The 19,719-nt window shown below is 45.5% G+C and overlaps 1 long non-coding RNA gene across 3 annotated transcripts in view; it reads left to right on the plus strand.

The window, feature by feature from the left end:
- The first annotated feature begins 259 nt into the window (after nt 1–259).
- LOC149122354 (uncharacterized) overlaps nt 260–19,719 on the plus strand; it is a 29,822-nt gene continuing 10,362 nt past the window's right edge. Inside the window, exons 1-2 of one of the 3 annotated variants that reach the window (XR_016220715.1) lie at nt 260–682; nt 789–921. This is a non-coding gene — a long non-coding RNA (uncharacterized LOC149122354). The remainder of the gene's footprint in view (nt 683–788; nt 922–19,719) is intronic. The other 2 variants (XR_016220716.1, XR_016220717.1) reach the window with 2 other exon arrangements.

Genomic DNA, 19,719 nt, shown 5'->3' on the forward strand with positions numbered 1-19,719 from the left:
ACAGGTGAAAGGTGTCATATACTCAGAATTAATTTTGAGGGGATTATGGTGATGTACTTGACATTTTTCAGTCCCCCACTCAAAATATGGGCCAGTGCATCAGTCACCCTTCTAAGAGGATGCTTCTTGGAGAGATCATCTGTAGATCTGTAAACACTTTTAGGAATACACACAAATGAGCTCACACTTTCGTAGTGCTCTGAGCGTCATGCCTCATCCCCCCAGTGCACAGATAAGGAAGAGGAGGCAGGGAGAGAATGAGTCAGCAGCTCACTGCAGAATCTGCTGGATGTCTGCCTGGGCTCCGTCAGCTCCACTCCACTGAGTTTCTATTGAGCATCATGACTGAGGTCGTATTGTTCAGAACACGTTCCTTAGGTTTCCTGCTTATCTCTAAGCTGAAAAAAAAAGTTTTGTTTTTTTTTTTCTGTTTGCTTTTCCAACCTTCAGCTTTCATGACCTTAAAAAAAAAAAAAAAAAAAGTACATGAAAGCCGAGCTGGTCTAAAAGCAGGCTGTCTGCAACCTGATAGGAGAGCTGGCACGTCACCCGTGAAACCCCAGGGGAGGGTTCTCCAAACACATTTCAGCAATTTTTCCAAGTGGCGATTGGTTTATTTCCACTGAAGCATTTGAAGATGCTGAATTCCCAGTACATTTCCTCTGGGATGGGGGGAGCAGAGGTAACGTGGTGGTTATCCCTGTCAGTGGCGGGGAGCGGGGAGTGGAGAGCTGGTGGAATTTTTTTCCTTTGGTGCCCTAATGTCACTGAACATTCTTTGCATTTAGCCAGATGTATTTTTCAGGTTGAACTGGTGAGTGGATGGTCTCATCGGCCACCGTTTCATTCAGATAGATGTCAGACAACCTCCGATATCACCTTCTGCTTTGAAGTGGATGATTCCCCACGGCAGCAAAAGTGGTGAGTTACGCGAAACAGCTCTGGAATGATGTCAGCCCTGACGTCCAAGTATCTGCTGTGCATATCTTTATAAATGCACTTCGCATTGTTCCACCTGAGGACATAAGTCCCCATGTCCGCAGAGATGTGATCAGTCATCAGCTCTCTGGAGGAGAGTATCCCGGAGACGCCCAGGTGAAAGCCTGGTCCCTTCCAAGCCTAAATGGTAGACTTATGTGATTTAAACTGTGGAGTCGGGATTAATCTCATGAGCTTTGGAAATTGCTCCCTCTTATCCTCTCTGCCCTCTTTTCCTCTTTTATCTAAGCACAGAGGAGGGGAAGGTAAATGCAACTAGATTAACGAGAATGGAAGTTCCTACTTTAATACCTGTGACTAATGAAACATTAATTATGGTGTTAAGGCAAAGTTGGGGAGATTTTGCAGCAAAGCCTGCTCGTCTTTCGTTCCACTGAGCTAGCATCCCACCCTGCAAGGGACAGTGCCTTCTCCTTGGCTACCTCCCACAGTCCAATCCCAGTGTGGCACTTCAGTCCCTCAAAAGTGACCCCAAATTCTCCTCTCGGCTCTTTTTCTGTCTCCGACATTTGCCTCCGCCAGCCTGGGTCAAAGTTCGGGCAGCATCTTCTCTCTTCGTGAAGTCTCTGCTAGGGGGACCTCCTGTGGCCTGGCGAGGCTCCTTAATCCAGAGCCTGTCAAGCCAGGTCGGGGCTCTTGCTACCATGACAGTTTTCCTTGCTGCCTGTGCCAAACCATCACCTCCACGCCTGTCTTCCCCAGTACTGGCCTCCTTCTGCCAGTTCTCGGAAAAGCCGTGCCCTTGCAGTCACCTCCACCTTCGCTTCCACCAAAACAATGGTTCTCACCCAAGGTGACTTTTCTCCTCCACTCTCAGGAGACATTTGGCATTGCGTGGACACTTTTTGGTTGTGACAATCTAGAGAAGTGGATGTTGTGGCTACCTGGCAGGTAGAAAGCAGGGATCCACTACACAACCAGTGTACACGCAGCCCACACAAAGGAGCACTGTGTAGCCCCAAGTGTCAGTCGTGCCCAGGCTGGGACACCTTCCCCCTGGGGATGGCAGAGGCCTTTTTCTGTCTTTGCACCTCGGGCTGGAAGGCAAACAGAACAGAACAGAACAGGACACTGTCTGTCCTCAGGTTTACACCTGGGGTCCGCTCCTCAGCTCAGCATTGGCAAACAGGGGAGACCTTGTAGGATCAGCCTTTGCATTGGCCACCGAGGTCCTGTCTCACACGTCCAGGGGCTGGGACAGAAAGGAACTCTTTCTTGCCAGAGCTCTCAACTCTGGCTGCACATTAGATTCATGACATTTTACATTTTAAAAAAAGTTTTAAATATAGATATTCAGAATTCAAGTCAAATTGGCCTGCGATGGGGCCTGGATATTTTTGTAAAATTCCCCAGATAATATTAATATGTAACCAGAGCTAATAACGCCCTGGACTGGCTGCCTGCCCAATGGGAGGGTGGGGGGAGACAGATCTCCCCAAGGAACTCTTGGAAGTTATTCTTCCAATACATTTTTAGTGCTAAAGGACATCAAAACTGCCGACAGGAGAGAAGTCTCAACTGTGTAGTCAGCCTGTGTAGTCCGGGAAAATACAGATTATTCAATGCCTGTTGTCATAGTTTTCCTATATGTTGAACTGGGGCTTGTGTTTAGTAATATAGAAATTCAAAATGTTTATCAAAATCAGGAAAGAGACCAAATCCTAATTAAGGACTCTACACTAGCTACTTATTTTCCCTAGGAAAAAAAATTGTTTCTTTCCTCTTTTTGAAAGATAAGATAACCCTAAATTAAAGCTTTGAGATGAATTATGGCTAATTAAAAATAATAGGATATTATGATAAATCATAAATATTGTCTCTATGAAATATGACCACTCTAATTCTGTACATTTCCTCCATGTTTCAACAAATGGAATCTTAGCAAGACAAATTAATCTAGCATTAACCTTGGACTCATTACCCGGCTTTTACTGATGAAACTGATAAAACAGAAATACTTTTTAAAGCTCAAGAATCATGATAAATTCTCTATAACTGAAGTCAGTTGCATCTAACTTCTAGTTCTTTCTTTTTCTATTCTTTAGCCACATGCTTACATTCAGTAGTGTAAGAACCGTTGGGCCCAAGGTTGAGAAGCCCAAATGCTAGACCAGGCCATACTGCTGCCTTATAGAGTCACTTACCTTCTCTGGATTATGTAAGATTCCTTCCACATTTAGGAATTACCAAGAAAGCAGGTTGTGGGTTTGACAGCACTCCTTAAAATGAAGTCCCTCATGTGTCTATCCTGGCACACAGTGTGGGAATATGGTGTATGTCAAACATGGCATCTCTGTCAACCAGCCAACATTGGCTGAGCGCTCTCACCGCAAAAGGAGAATGCAAAGGAATAGCAACTCTGTCTCCAAGGTTTCACTATATATACATGTGTGTATACTATATATACATATAATTATATTATCATTATACTATATTATCATATAGTTGGGGACACAAATTTACATCAGGTAAAAATATTCAGAAGTGTCCTTTGGTATTTAATGAAATCAAAGAACTCTTATTGGATGTGTTAGGTCCTAATCAAATGAGTATCACAGATAACAGTGCTGAAATGAGTAGGGGAAAGTTGAGACATTTTCTTCTTGTATATAATCTATAGTAACAGGCCACATGGTACAGTTGTAATGTACTTTTCTAAAGAGGGTCCCTAAATTATATAACTAAGGCCTCATGAAAACTCTTTGTCCTAGATGGGGGAAACTTGGAAGCAAAAAATCAGTAATGACCTGAGTTCCCTGCATTTACAAGTTGGTCACTGTTGGAGATCATCTTTGTGCTGGGTCAACCAGAAGTTGGGGTAATCAGATTATTTTAAGAAACATCTTAATAGTATAAAGCTAATTCTTCGCCAGTGCCGCGGCTCAATAGGCTAATCCTCTGCCTGCGGCGCCGGCATACCAGGTTCTAGTCCCGGTCGGGGCACCGGATTCTGTCCCAGTTGCTCCTCTTCCAGGCCAGCTCTCTGCTGTGGCCAGGGAGTGCAGTGGAGGATGGCCCAAGTGCTTGGACCCTGCACCCCATGGGAGACCAGGATAAGTACCTGGCTCCTGCCATTGGATCAGCGCAGTGCGCCGGCTGCAGCGTGCCAGCCGCGCTGGCCATTGGAGGGTGAACCAACAGCAAAGGAAGACCTTTTTCTCTGTCTGTATTTCTGTCTACTCTGCCTGTTTAAAAAAAAAAAAAAAAAAAAAAGCTAATTCTTCATCAATTCCCATGCAGCTTAACCAGAAGCATGGTGACAACATGCAGGAGGTGGATAAGACCTAGATCAGGGCGAGGAACATGAAGGTTAGCCATGGGCACTGCTCTGACCACCAGAGTATCTTGTCGACAATTCGCTGGAATGACTGACTAGCTAAGCAAGAGGATATCTGGTTGACCCAAAAACTTTGAAAAGGGGGAGAAAGCAGAAAAAGGGATTGGAAGAAGAGTTACATAATTTGGAGGGCCTAGTGCAAAATGAAAATGTAGCCATCTTCCAAAAATGCTAAGACTTTCAGGGCAGTGACAGCAGAGCATAAAACGTGAGTGGGGCTCTGTTACGCATAAGGCTCCATCTGGCTCCACTTCACAGGCCCATGAAGTCAGCCCTTGGCATAGGAGGAAACTTAGGGGAAGGCTGCTCACATTTCCTGGACGTGTGCTATATTCCAGGTGCTGTGCAAAAACACATTCACAACTTACTGTGTCTTCACAATCTGCAAGAGAAGCATTATCCACATTTCACAGATGAGAAAAAGTTTCCACAACACACAGGTAGCCTACTGTGTGTGCTGACGTGTGTGGGGGGGAGAAGGGATCAAAAGTCATTGCCAAACTGATGGTCAGAATCAGGAACACCTGGCCTTCTGTCACTGAACTTGTTTAACAAAGCCAAGATGTCAAAAATGGCTTGATCGCTATTCTTGGGAAACACACTTGAGGCAGTGAGTAGGAAACTGAAAACACCATTGTCTTTCACTTGAACCATTCAGCTCTGTGCTGCTGCAGGGAGGTTGTCATTTCAACAAAAGCAGATCACTTGGAAGCTTCCAGACTCTCAGTTTCTGTAATTAACTCTCTGGTTGGCACCAAGGTTAAATAACTACTGTGTTATTTGCAATTTATTTGTATTAAAAGTGAAATGTCAAGTTCACACAGGGTGAAATAAAGGACTCTCAATAAATATGCAAACAAATGCAAGTGTTCACTGCCAAAAATATCCAAACAAACCAAAGCAGAGACAAGAAATATCTCCTCTCCTGACTGCACAGTTTTTGCTCATGGCCTGTTCAGGAGATGAAAGACAATCCTGAAATTCAAGACCACACTCAATAAAACACGGACTCAATGTTGTTCGTTAGTAGACAGCAGGTCAAGGGAGATGTACCATTTATCTGGCTAATTTGAGCCTTGTGGACCACATAATAACAGAGACAAAAACATCTCATAAGGGATTGGAATTTTCTGGTATTTTGCCAAGAGTCTTCAGAGTTGCTTGAGCACTGTCATATTTTCACTCATGCCGGTCTGTTTACGTTCATCTACACAGCATAATTAAAAATCCTTTTAAATATTCCTTCACTTACTTGTGTACTGACATACCCGTACATGCTTCTGCATGAGCTGCAAGTACCTAGGCATCCTGAGCCTCTTTGGTATTTTAGTAAAAACCGTAGCAGTAGGAACTGCGGCACCTCTGGGTCCTGAAGATGACAGATATGTGACTTTAAGGTACATGTGACCTGGCATTATTGATCTGATCGTCACCAAGGAGACACAGTCTTAGAGCAAGACAGGGAACTGGAGTGAAGCCTGCAGTAGACCAGTGCCAACTCCAGGATCTTAGAAACTGGTGGAACGGGTTTGGGGCCTGCTTTGATCTAACACACAGGCAACTCAGAGCTCCCAGTGAGAGAGTTTACAGGATCCTTGTTCTACTTCTTTGCTGAGAATGGAGGAGATGGAAACTGCTGTCTCCTTTTATTCACTTCACCCTAGGTGAAAACAGCCAGCAAGCTTAAATCGTACTGTTTGGGATTTAAAACAAACAAACAAACAAACAAACAAAAAAACCAGCTCCCATCAGAATTGGAGACAGCACTCATGAAATGTTTAGTGGATATTAAGATTGTGATCCTAAGCCAGGAATTTAAGTTATTATCACAGCCTGGCCAGTAACTGTGCTTTGTGCCATTCTATGAATAAGACACAGCTGAAGTCTTGCTCCTAATTCCAAGCAAACAGGACAATAAGTAAATGAAGCCCAGCCTTAGACCAGCAAGTCTCCGATCAACCTACTCTTAGCATCTATGCAGTGTAAGGTCAGTTAGCTGACTTACCTATCAGAAGGAAGTCACCAGAAATTTCCTTACTGACCTTTCAGGAAAGGGGACTGGAATATATTCTCACATGCATTGAGGTGGAAGGTCACTTCCAGTGAGAGCCATAGCAGGGTAAGAGTCACAGCAGGGTAAGAGCCACAGCTCCTGCTGGAGTGACAGTGAACAGAACCGGGCGCCATGGGGCTGGGTTCGGATCCACAAGTTTCTATTATACGAACCTTTCAGCATCAGTTTTTTCATCTGCAAAATGAGGATATGAATATCATCCTCAGAAGGCTGGTTTGCCACCCAGCAGCTACGCTGTCTTTTTTCTATTTAACAGTATCATAACTTCACCCAGTTCAGGAATATCTCCAGTTACATCTGTTTCCCAGACTCCAAAAGAGGGACCATGTGACCCAGTGATGGCGGTAGGTGGGACTTTCCGGATGGAGACAGTTTCAGCTGGCTTATAAATCACGCTGTTCACCTGCCCGCTGCCTGGCATGTGATACAGCACCCAGCAGGGGCATAGTCACAGAGGAATGAAATCCTGTTCCAAGAGTGAAGCGGCAGACAGAATTAAGAAACCCGGCTCCTTGAACAGCTGCACACATAATGGACTGTCCATCTTGCCTAGATTCCTTGTTACATGAGGAAAGGAAAAAAAAAAAAAGAACCCCATTATGTTAAGCCACATGCAGCCAAATGCAATCCTAAGTGATGCATTATCTAACGAGGTCAGTGTGAAGAATTTATGAGACGTGAAATGCTTGGGACACAGCCTGGCACACAGTATTTGGTAATACCTATTTATGCTGACTAACCGACAGGAAAGAGCTCTCAGCAAGGCAGCACTGAGGGCCAACCTCCTCCTTAGAGGCACGGCACCCTGCTCAGGGGGCCTTCCCTCCACCTGGCTGCTGAGTACCTGGCCTTCCGGCTGCTGTCTTCCTGCACCAAGTCCTCTCCCAGGGCCTCAGGGAGACCAGGGCAGCTCCACCTCCTCTGAGGCTCAGACTTTCCGTCACTCATCTCTCCCCTTGCTGCCCCCAGGAGGGGTACCGCAACCAATGTCATTCCAAGACTTACAAATACAATGCAATTTTGAATCTCACTGAAATTCTTGTCGGATTTCTGTTGCCCTGAATAAGGAATACTAATGGAACTTTTACAAGAAAACCAGATGTGGTACCTGGCACAGGTTCAAGGCCCAGAAATTGGTCTAAAAATTGAATTTCTTGACTAATGTTCCTGCTAATAGCTTCCACCCCCAACAAGCCCAAAATGGCAGTGTTCCTAGGAATGTAGATTCTCCAAACTCTAGCTCTACTGACCTATGTGACACTGCATCTCTCAGGCACCCCCAATGTCACATAAGGTGATGGGTATGCTATGGCTTTCCCTTTCTTGGCTTGCCCTCAGCTTCAAGATGACATAAGAGCGTTTATAACTTGAAATGAACTCTCACTGCCATCCAGACATGTGAATTTGGTTCACACTATTATATTGTCTCTATAGAGATGTATGCCTATTTGTTTCTACTTCAGTTTGATCTCCTTTTCTTTTATGAACAACCTTCCCTGGGTACAACTGATCTGCAATAATAATAAACAAAAAATAAATAAATAATCTGCATTGCTGTACACAGAATTGAGCTGTGTATCTAGTATACACATATTCAACTATAAGAGGATTGCAAAAGGTTTGTGAAAAAGTTGAATGAAAAAATTATGTACACTGTCTGTGAAGGTTTTGAAGCCCCTTATATGTATACACACAGAGTCACCACCACGATCAATATAATGGACACCAATCACCCCACCCCAAAGTTTCTTTGTGCCCTCCTTTAACCCTTTCCTCCTGCCCCTGGCCATGCCCCCTTTTTCCACCCCAAGTATCCACTTATCTACTTTCTATCACTGGTTTGTATTCTCTATAATTTTAAATAAGTAGAATCATATAATATGTACTTGTTTTTGTCTGGATTCTTTCATTCAGCACAATTATTTTGAGATTCCTTGACATTTGCCTGTATTAGTAATCTATTTCTTCTTTTTAAAATTTTTATTTATTAAAAGAGAGCAAATTTCGCATATTTTTTTGTCCAAGGTTTTCTTCATACTGCTGCAGAGGGGTTCACTATATGGGTTTACTGCAGTGTGTTTGTCCATTTAACTGTTGAAGGACATCTGAGTTGTTCCTTACTTTTGCCTTTTACAGGTACAAGCATTATGAACATTTGTGTACAAGTCTTTATTTGGACATATGATCTTGGAAGAAAGCCGATGGGTGAAATGGTCAGATCGTGTAGCAGGTGTACACTGAATTAGTTAAGCAGCTGCCAGACTGTCCTCCAGTGATGGTACCATTTGCATTCCCAAGAGCAGGGTACAGGAGTTCCTCTTTCTCTGGTTTATTTTGCACTCTCTGATCTGTTGACCTATTTGTGCTTCTTTGTAGTGGAAGGGGACAAAGGAAAAACCAGTGTGTATGTAGGCAGGTTAGAGACAAGTGAGGGAAGGATTCATTTTTTTTCCTCCCATTCTAGAAGGCAATTTTCACAGCACATATATTATTTCCTCATAAGTCAACCTGCCTCCTGTCCTTAGACTTCTCTAAAAGGCTATTATCTGTCCATGGCTTTGAGGCCTCACAAATGCTCAGATCTTCTGCTTATTACCTGTAGCTAAGTTCATGTCAGACTCCGGCATGAGAGTCTCAGATGGTAATCTTTCTTGGCTCATGTCTATCGGTTAAATTAAGAGGCTGATTCATCTCCAGTAGTTAAACCAAACCATTTGGTAGTGCTCACCAGTGGCCATTAGCATGTCAGTGATCTCTCTATATAAATCCTCTCTTGTAGCTGTGAAAAGAATACTGATTAGTATGACTGTACCAGAATCCAATTAGCTTTCCCTCTTCTCATCTAATTTTAATGTAATCATGTTAATGCGGATTTTAATGGTGATTCATGATAATAGCATTGCTGTACCATCTCAGGCAACTAGGTAACTTCTTTTCAAGATCAAGATCAAAGTTCAGAAAGAGCTGCCTTGCCCATAATTCTCATTCTTTTCCATTTCCTGTTGTATATTTTTATACTATTTTTCAGCCTCCACTTGCACTCATATTTAACTGTACCCCACTCTCAGGCTTCCTTAACGCACGCTCAGTGTCAGACTTAACACAGCGCACGTTTCCTGGAAGGCTGCTCTTGATTAGCCAGGAAGGACAGGAAATGTTCCTGTCAACGTCCCAAGAAACAGCGTCTTCCAGGGTCAGAACGAGAGACTTCACACCAAGTAATGTAACCCAGAATGCTCCAGGCAGGGCCAGGGGACAGTGTCAGCTACATAACCGCTTGGGCATTTCTGAAAGGGGAAGAGAATCTTGATAAGCACATTTGAGTCCCTATTTTTTTCTGCCTTGGAATTTGCTATGAACCCTGACATTTGTCTTGGTAATGCATTGCTTCCACAATCCACACAGATAAGCACCGCGTAATTACCAGAAAAATCATGCTGCAGTGTGGGAAATGGCACTCTCCCAGCGTGAAAGGGCCAACGCGCATTCTCGGGCCTCTTCCAGAGGAGCAGAGGGATGCAATGGTCTTGAGGCAAGAGGAAGTGTCTTGGAGCTTCAGGAATTTGAGGTCATTGATATCACCACGGGTGGGAGCACAGGTTCTGGGGCCTGACTGCCTGGGGTTCAAACCTCCGTTCTAGCTCCATGAACTTGAGCAGATCGCTCAACTTTTCTGTGTCTTGATTTTCACTTTCGTAAAATAAAAGAATACCTACCTCACAGGACGGTTATCCTGTGACAAGTCAATGAACATGAGTCTGTGCCTGGCAAATATTGTTGTTAGCTGCTATTATTATGATGATGATTATTGTTGAGAGCCGTAACTCAGAGCTAGATTTGTGATGTCCAATATGGTAGCCGGTAAGCACCTGTAGCTATTAAGGGCTTTGAGAACAACTAATGTGACAAAATAATTGGATACCAAGTTTTATGTAATTAAAAAAAAATAATACCTGATTTAGTTATTGCAATAACTTTAAATATGTTGAGAACAATTTGGGAATGTGAGTTTACTCTTCTAATCATAAATTTTATAAAACCTCAAATCCAGAGCTGGACACTTTATGGAGAAGATTATCTCCCCTATGTAAGAACCTTGCCTAGCAGAAATAATCTCATTGGTACAGGTCAGGACACTGAGGCTCAGAGGAGTTGAGCAAACTTCATCTGTTTGACAAGCACTGTGACTTTCACGGGCAGGACTTGTAGTCAGAAAATGGTAGAAGTGGGCTCCCAGGGGGTCTGGCTCCCAAGCCTGTGTTCTTTCCAAGGAGCTGTATTGCTGCCTTAAGGCGGGACATCCCTAAAGGTGTCTCTCCGGAAGCCCTCTGGTGTCAAGTGAGGAGGGGTATTTACGGTGTCATGTAATGACTGCCAATACTGGAATAGGTTGGTTTGCTGTTGTTGGAATAAAATAGAGAGTAAAACTGGTTGTGGCACATCTCACATACTGTGCGTGGCCCATCTTGCCTTTGGATCATCATTTTATGCATAAGAGTACTTCAAAACGTTCGTGGAAAATGGAAAGAAAAGTTTACTTTTGAGCAATTTTTTGAAACTCATGCATAGTTCTTTCATAATATGCATTTCCCATAACTTTTCTGAATAGCCCATTTATGGACAGGTTTCAAAACACATTTTTGCACCAAAATAAACTTTTCAGTATCCATGAACTTTTGGAAATACTCTGATATTTAAAGGGCAGTGGGCACAGAGCTGGCATCATCTGCAATCTTGAGGCAACCCTAGACCCCAGACAGGTGTGGTGAGCAGGAGCCTTCAGCTGTCTCCACACAAGTCTCTCCTCCAGCTGTGTTACCACTGACAGCGTGGCCTTTGTTAATTGTCTTCTTCTCCTAGCTCACTTCTCTTTCGTCCATGCCCCCTGGGGAAGAAACTCAGAATGCTAAGGGGGAATAGGAGGAGTCTACACAGGACAAAGCTCTTGTTACTGAGTTCCCCACACCCTGGGCCTCCTCCACTGTTCGTGAAGGGGCAGCTGGGGCTTCAGCCCTCAACCTGCCCTTCTGTCCATGAGTGTCTCATGGTACCCGCACTTCTATCTGCTGAATATATTATGGCACTTTCCATGTTTGTCTTTTTATCCCAGCTTAAACAAACATTTAATGTCTGACAAACAGGCCAGTTGCTCTTCTATCTCCTTTAAGAACCATGCAGGGGCCAGCACTGTGGTGTAGCAGGTAAAGCTGCCACCTGCAGTGCCAGCATCCCATATGGGCGCCAGTTTGAGTCCCAGCTGCTCCACTTCCAATCCAGCTCTCTGCTATGGCCTGGGAAAGCAGTGGAAGATGGACCAAGTGTTTGGGCCCCTGCACCCACATGCGAGATCTAGAAGAAGCTCCTAGCTCCTTGCTTCTGATTGGCCGAGCTCCAGCCTTTGTGGACATTTGGAGAGAACCAGAGGATGGAAGACCTTTCTCTCTGTCTCTCCTTCTATCTATCTATAACTCTACCTCTCAAAAGAAATAAAGTCATCAAAAAAAAAAGAAAGAAAGAAAGAAAAGAAAGGAAGAAAAACTATGGACACTCATCACTCCAGATCCCAAGCCTCACACCATATTTCGTGCTATCCTCTGTTCCAATTCCTCCTTCCTTCAAGCCCAAAGATGTTATCTTGCTAAAATTATTTAACTTTTTTTTTAATCTATTTATTTGAAAGGCAGAGAGACAGAGGGAAAGAAACAGAGATCTTCCACCCACTGGTTCATTCCTTAAATGCTCACAACAGCTGGGGCTGGGCCAGGCTGAAGCCAGGAGCCTGGAACTTTGTCTGGGTCTCCCATGTGAGTGGCAAGGACCTAACTACATTAGCCATCACCTGATGCTTACCAGAATAGACATGAGCAGGAAGCTGGACTTGGAAGTAGAATAGGGATTCAAACCCAGGCACTGAAATGGAATGCAGACATCCCAAGCCTGGTCTTAACTTCTGTGCCAACTTTTAGCTCACCCCGCCCTAACTTTACATTCTCTCTTTCCCCATATTCTATATCCACCCCTTTGCTTACACAAAAACTATTTCTAATGCTTCACATGTGGAGGCCTTCGTTTCCAGAAAAGAACAAAAGATGCTTGTAAGTTCCCAGCACAAGGCTGGAAGCATGCTTGGTAAATCCTTCCCAGTGGCCGAAATTGAATTTAGTTCTCTCAACTGCAAGTCTCTTGGAGGACCAAAGGATTTCATGACTGCCATCCTGGCATTTTAAAGCGGTGAACTGAGGGCCAGAATGCTGGGAACAGCTACAGAGGAGTCCTTGGGGGATACTCAAGCCCTGAAATTGTAGGGTGCATTCAATAACCAGCATTGAAAGACTCATTTGTCTCTCTTCTTCTTCTTCCATGTCTCCCTCCTGCCTCTTCCTGCCCCCCTTCCAGAATTTTCCACAAATGGATTCATTCACACAGAGAAAAGTAAGCTTTGACAGCAGCACCTTCACAAAACAGAGGCCTTTGAAAACAGTGGTCAGGATTGAGGCCTCTCTGCCCCCTCCCCCGTCCCTAAATTACTCCCTAGAATTTGGTCAGCTGGAGTCCACTCTGAGCGTCCAGGCAGTTGGTACCCACAGTCCCTTCTGGATGCTGAAGGGAAGGCGGCCTTCCTCCCCAAGGCTGAGGTGGCTGGCCTGCTGCCTGGCTGTGCCAGAAACAGGCCTGACCACCAGTGCTCCTGTGGTCGGCACAGGAAGAGAATCTCGGGCATTCACAGCTAAACTATGGTTTGAGAAACGCTGGCGTCTGAGGGTTGGCTGGGCAGGGGAGCCAGAATAGCAGCAGAAGTGCACCCTCTGACTTGGCCTCTCCCTAAAACGGGCCCTGCATGAACCATACAAAGGGTCACAGTGTTCACAGCTGGGTTTGGCACAGCCTTCCTGTCGGCATGAGGGCCAGTGAGGGGCCTGCGAGGGTTTCCTCTGTGGTATTTTGGAGGATAAAGTAGGGATTCTCAAGGCTCATCCCACCCCCTAAATTGTATTCTTTGGGCTCTAAGAAAGACCTCCTGGAGCCCAGGATTTTCTAGTGTGGTTTAAAATTCCACAGGCTTCTTCCTTTGGGGTCCATGTGGCCACATTGTCCCCATGATTTCATTCTTCAGCCCCTGTGGGTGAGAACCTAGGCTCCGTATACCCAGTTGAGTAGGACTTTACCCAAGTTGGTTGCACTTTTTCTTTCAGTTGGCCCTTTCATAGTGGAAGCAAAGTAGGACAGGCCCCAGTGCACCTGCTTGGCCTCTACATAACAAAATTAACATCTTGTGTTCCGACTTACTGTGTGCTTTAGGTCCTAGAAAATACAGATCTGAGAGGTCCCCTTTCTGCTTCTTCTTTTCTTTCCAGTAAATGGGCTCAGGTGTGAGCAAACATACCTGCAAAAGACTAGACGCTGGAATCAGGGTCCTGCGCTCTCTGCTCCTTTGCTCCTTACTTATTTTCATTCACTTAAGAGAATCAAAAAAAGCCCAGGAAGCCCTCAGGACATGAAAATGAAACGTGGCAGCTGAAACTGGCATGTGCAGGAGCAGCTCCTGCAGGCAAGCACCCAGAAGGCAAAACATTTCAAAGGAACCGAGGCTGGCCTGCCCAGACTGAAGCAAACCTGGGGAGGGGCCGTTGAAAGCAAAGGAGTTCTCTCTTCTCAGGATTCTGCCTGCAGACTAAGAGGGTGCCTTGTTTGTTAAGGAGGTGTTCAGTGTCAATGACTGGTTTTGCCTCCCTGAAGACTGATGTTTAAGGAAAAGCCTTAGGCAGGCTGATTGCAATCTTGTTTGTACCAGAGCAATAGAAAGCGTGGTTATAAATATGCAAAGCATAATGAAAAGATTACGGCTCAGTGGCTGGGGCGCAAATTGGTCGGAGTTGTTTACTGCACAAGGAATGCCTTCCCCGCGTCCTTCTCTCTCAGGGCAATCCCACACACGGAGGACAACCAGGGAGACGGATGCCCCTCCACAATCCATCTCCTTGCTTCCCAGAGCATGCTCCTGTGCGGGCCTGCTGGCCTCATGGAAGTGAGGATCCATCCTGGGCAGGAAGCGCAAGGTGGGGGTGGCGGGTGGGCAGTGAAGGGAACAGGCTCCCTGATCCAAAACCAGCCGGGCTGGCGGGGATCAGGCCTAAGACTGGATAGTTTTGGGCTGAAACAGAGGGGGTTGCTTTTGGACTAACCATGAATTTGTATCTGCCTCTCTGAGTGATGAGAGGAGGCAGTACTGGACTCTCATGCTGACCATCTTGGCTGGATGCGTATGCCTAGGCCAAATCTGTCTTGACAAGGGTGATGAAATATGGGCTGGAGTCCTGGCTCTGCCACTTAGGAGCCCTGGGACCCTGAGCAAGTGGCTCAGCCTCTTTCCCACCCCCGCCTCTCTGTCCTGCCAAGGTCATTGTGCCTGGGACAATGGAAGCTCTGGATGAGCCTCTGACCCAGGGGAGGTGGAAAACAGCAGGATTGGCCGTTCACGGCACGTCCACCTGTCCTAGGGCTTCCCAGGAGTCTGTGGTTACTTAAAAGCCCACTCCTGGCTTTGCTCTGATGATGCAGGTTGCCACCAGTCTGGGCCTATTCCTGCCTCCCGTCATGGGCAGCCTGAACCCGTCCATCCTTCTCTGCCTCCATCTCCTGCCTTGCTGCTCAAGGAAGCAGCCTGGGGTCTGAAGCCCTGGAATGAAGCGGGCACATTTCCCCCTTCATTTCATTCAAAGTCAGGCTCCAACTCTGCCGATGCTGGATCCCAGGGCTTTTCCAGCTTTCCTGGATAAAACAATTTACACATGGACGTCACCATTTATCTCCTCCTTGCCTTCCTTAAAACTTATTTGTTCCAGCTGGCGCTGTGGCACAGTGGGTTAAAACCCCGGCCTACAGTGCTGGCATCCCATATGGGTGCCAGTTCAAGTCCCAGCTGCTCTACTTCCAATCCAACTCCCTGTTGATGTGCCTGGGAAAGCAGCAGAAGATGGGTCAAGTGCTTAGGCCCCTGCACCCACATGGGAGACCTGGAAGAAGCTTCTGGCTGCTGGCTTTGGGTCAGCTCATCTCTGGCTGTTGTAGCCATTTGGGGAATGAACCAGCGGATGGCAGATCGATCTCTCTCTCTCTCTCTCTCTCTCTCTCTGCCTCTCCCTCACTGTAACTCTGCATTTAAAATAAATAAATTAATCTTTAAAAAAACCTTATTTGTTCCATGTCCCATGACGTGGAAATCATGGACTTCTAGGAAACCACTGATAATCTGTGAACAATATTGTTTCTGTAAGAACCAGGGCGAGCACTTAGTCTCTTAACTGTGAAAGGAATAGGAGAGAAAATCATCCTATCAGGGCAGGATACAGGGAAACCTTATGGCAAAGTGCAATGACCCAGAGTGGGTAACTGCTGGGGACAGTCACTACTCCAGAGCCAGGAGGGGCCAGGCAGGGAGCTGCCATGGGACAGGGCACGGGGGCCAGCTGGCAGGTGTCATGACCTGCCATGTAGGGAGGCAACCAGCCTCACCATTCCCACTTTCCCACACCCACAGCCTGTGGTTCCCCATGAGTTAAACACCCCAGGACCTGGACAGCAATGACCTATGTAGAGCCCTAACATGGTCAGCCTCCACTCCCAGGGACGAGCACAGAGCAGAGCGGGGAGAGGGGTACGTGAGGCAGACAGAAGAGAAGCAGTGTGGAGGGAAATGCATCAGTCATCCACTACGGGATGCAGATGCAGCTAAATTTGTGAGCATAAATACACGTCTTTTTCTAGGGAACCTGCAGCCTCTGAACCTGCAGTCCATGAGTGTTTACTAATTTCTTTTGCTCTCTCTCCAGCAAAAAAAATCAGCTTTCTATTGGTTAGTATCTCATTTAAAGAGGCTCTAAGTTGTTTGGGAATATATTAGAAAATTGACAAGCCATAAATAGAGTGAACACTACAATCAACACTGCTGAGCAACGATATGAATGAAGATTGCAACGAAATAGGCAAGGTCACTCTTGAGCAAAGAGCCTCACTATATTTTTCAGCATCACTCACCTCCTTCAGGAAAGCTGAGGCATATAAAGTGTAGCCACTTCCAACTCCCTATACTCTGTAATCCATGAAGGAAGGGGCCTCACCCTCCTAGTCCCTTCTTGTTTCCTGACATGCTCTGTTTCTCAACAAAGTCATGCCAAGTCAATCAGACTTACTGGTGCCAACATTTTTTCCCCTCCTCACTTTCATCAAAACTTAGTTGTCTCATGCCCCATGCCTTGTGTTAGAGACGATGTACTTCTAGGAAACTACGGATAATTTGTCAACATATTTTAGGGCCAATCACTCCAAATTTTTTCTCCCCTTCTATGTCAAAGTTTGCAATTCTTTCATTTTCCTGTCTATTTGGTTAACAACCAAGAGCATGGACTTTTCCTTGGCCTCATTTTCTCGTTGTTTTGATTGAAGAGTAATATCGTTGGCTGGGAGCTTCTTTTAGGTTGGGTTCCCTGGGAAGGGACTCCGAGACAGAGCTGTGCACAGAGGTTATTGGACGAGTGTCTGGGGAGACACACCTTAGCAAGAACAAGGGAAGGCAGGATTGGGCAAACTCAGGATGCAACCCACACTTATCTCTAACAAGAAGCTCAAGCCTTCTCAGGGGAAGCTCTGGAGCTGGGACCGTCCTTCAGGGATGCCCTCATTAAGACAACGTACTATTGGCCACTTTCTATTCTTGGGCGAGTATAACCTTGCAATAACCTTTGACGCAGCTCTCTGTAGCCAAGGACAATTCCCAGTGAGCCATGTAGCTATGAACTGTCAGCAGCCGATAGTTGCAGCAGCTCTGCCTGGAGTTCTTTGCTCCTGAAGCAGGGATCTCAGTGGGGCAGTGCAGCATTCCTCCATGCAGGAGCATTTGTATTTAATGGTAACTTTGCCCAATGGGAAAGCAGTTTCTCAGGGCCCAGTGTGTCCCTATTTCTTGTAAAAACTTAGAAGTAAGAGGGAGATGAATTAGACAGCCTTGCAGCTGCAGTTGACCTCATGTTCATGACTGGCCATTATCCTTGGCCTCCATCAGGCGTCCCGGGTTTCTCCCTCCCTCAGTCAGATCTCCCACTGGTCTAGGCGGCTAGCCTGCTGGGGTGACCTGGAGCCCTGCTCATCTCTGAGGAGTCAACCTACCTAGCTACCATGTTCTTTAAAGGCTACAACTTCTGTTCACGTCCACAGACTCTAAATCCAGGCCTGGGAGTCCCAGGTGACCACCCAGTCACGGTCCTGCAGGCAGGAAAGTCAAGCCCATTCCTGGAATGTGTGTCACTCAGAGTCAATTTGGATTTTTCCTCCCCGTAGGACTGCAAAGATGCAAGGAATTCACTTGCTGTCAGAGAGCTGGTTGATATCCTTGAGTGAGGTTGCCATATTGGGTTCCCACTACTCTTTGCTACCGGTAGGTTGGATGGACACTCAGCAGCACCAGTGGCTAAAGCAGTCATTATGAAGAGGCTAATGGGGTTCTGTGTAAGACTTTATCTCTGCCACCATGGCAGCTCTGCATGTGCGTCCACTGTCCAAGCACTGCAGTTGTAAAGGACAGAGGCTGGCTAACATCTGCTCTCTGAGTCACTTGGTTATCTAGTGCCTCTGCAGTATGTGCTGGCTGGGAGGTATTAACAAAAACCTTTGTCGTTTCTGTCCACCTCTACAGGACCATCCTCACGCCTCCTCCACCAGTCTTTTCATTGTTATTTTCCTTGGCTCTGACAAACCATCCAGGAAATCGTTCACATGCTGTGTTTCCAAGGCCCATTCCTGCTACTAATTCATAGGTTGAGTGTCATGGAAACCAGACTCTGGGTTAGAGAGAGTTGCAGGTAGAAGATTTCTTTTGGAGGAGACGCTTTAAGGAACTGGAGCAGGTAGGACTAGGGAGAGGGAAAGATTGAATGGCAATAGTCTTCACATCAGGCAATCATTGGTCATAGGTAGCACCAAGCAGGGGGTCCTGATCTTGACCGGGATGTAACTTCTGGTGAAAGCCATTTCTCATGAAGGACACAGCTATGTGTTCTCTACAGACAACATTTTCAGCAGCTGGGATACGGCCTTGAAGAAATAATCTAGGTGGTGCCACAGTGTCCACTATAGAATTACATCATCGATTTATTTCTAATTCAAGTTAAATATTTAATAACTTGAATTACTACATAAAAATTTACCCAAAACTCAGTGACTTAAAAATAAACATGTATTATCTCACAGTTTCTGAGGACCAGGAATTTACAAGCAGTCTAACATGTGGGTCCTGGCTCAGGGTCTCTGACAAGACTATAGATAAGATGCTGGCCAGGTTTATAGTCATTTGAAGGCTTGACCAGGGTTGGAGAATCTATTTCCACGATGGCTGCCCTATGTTGCTGTTAAATTGGTAGTGACTGTTCCATAGGCTGCTATGGGAGGCCTCATAACAGAGCAACCAGTGAGCCCTGAGCAAGTGCAAGGAAGAAGCCACCATGTCTTTTATGACCCAACTTGAAAGTTAGACACCATCATTTCTACAACGTCCTGTTGGTCATTCATCCCAGCCCTTTTCGTTATGGGAAAAGACCCCAGAGCGCATGAATACCAGGAGGCAAGGCCCACTGGGATCATCTTGGGCACTAGCTATCACAAAGAAGTTTCACATATCTACACTATGTAAAACTTAAATTCTTTCTATTAAATGTACATGCCATTTTAATAATGACCTCAGTGGCTGTGGGGGAGCTAATGGGCTATAAATACCCAGAACTTGAAGGCTGTTGGAATTCAGCTACTTGAGGACTGTTCCTTTTCTTCCTGCTACACTGTTTAATAAAGTACATATAACTGTGTTTCCAGAAAGCCATCCATCACAGCATTACCCCTCTATTGCATCAGACTATACCACAATTTTCAAGTATATTATTTCTTGCTCTAGAAATAGTTTGGAATATCGTGTAATTGTGCTTCAAAAAGTTCGTGCTATGAAATTGCATCCTCCCTGACACTTTTGCATTTTCTTCTTACATTGTCCAGGCTCTTCTCACATTTTCCAGGATTCTGGAAATACTCTCTTTGATTGTTTTACACTTTTATTTAAGACAAGTTATCTAAATTTATGCTTGGTAATTAGACTCATAACCAGTTACGAAGCTCTGCTAGCCAAGGACTCTGACAATAGACAGCTGAACTTGGCCTGAGAGACACAACAAAGATAGAAAAAATACATGGTTCTTGCTCTAAAGGCATTGGTAGCCTGTGAAAGAAAGAACAAAACCCCATTATGAGCCCATAAGAACCACACAAA

The sequence above is a fragment of the Oryctolagus cuniculus genome, chromosome 14 (genome assembly GCF_051225735.1).
Source record: "Oryctolagus cuniculus isolate XC-2025 breed Fujian yellow rabbit chromosome 14, ASM5122573v1, whole genome shotgun sequence".
NCBI lineage: Eukaryota > Metazoa > Chordata > Mammalia > Lagomorpha > Leporidae > Oryctolagus > Oryctolagus cuniculus.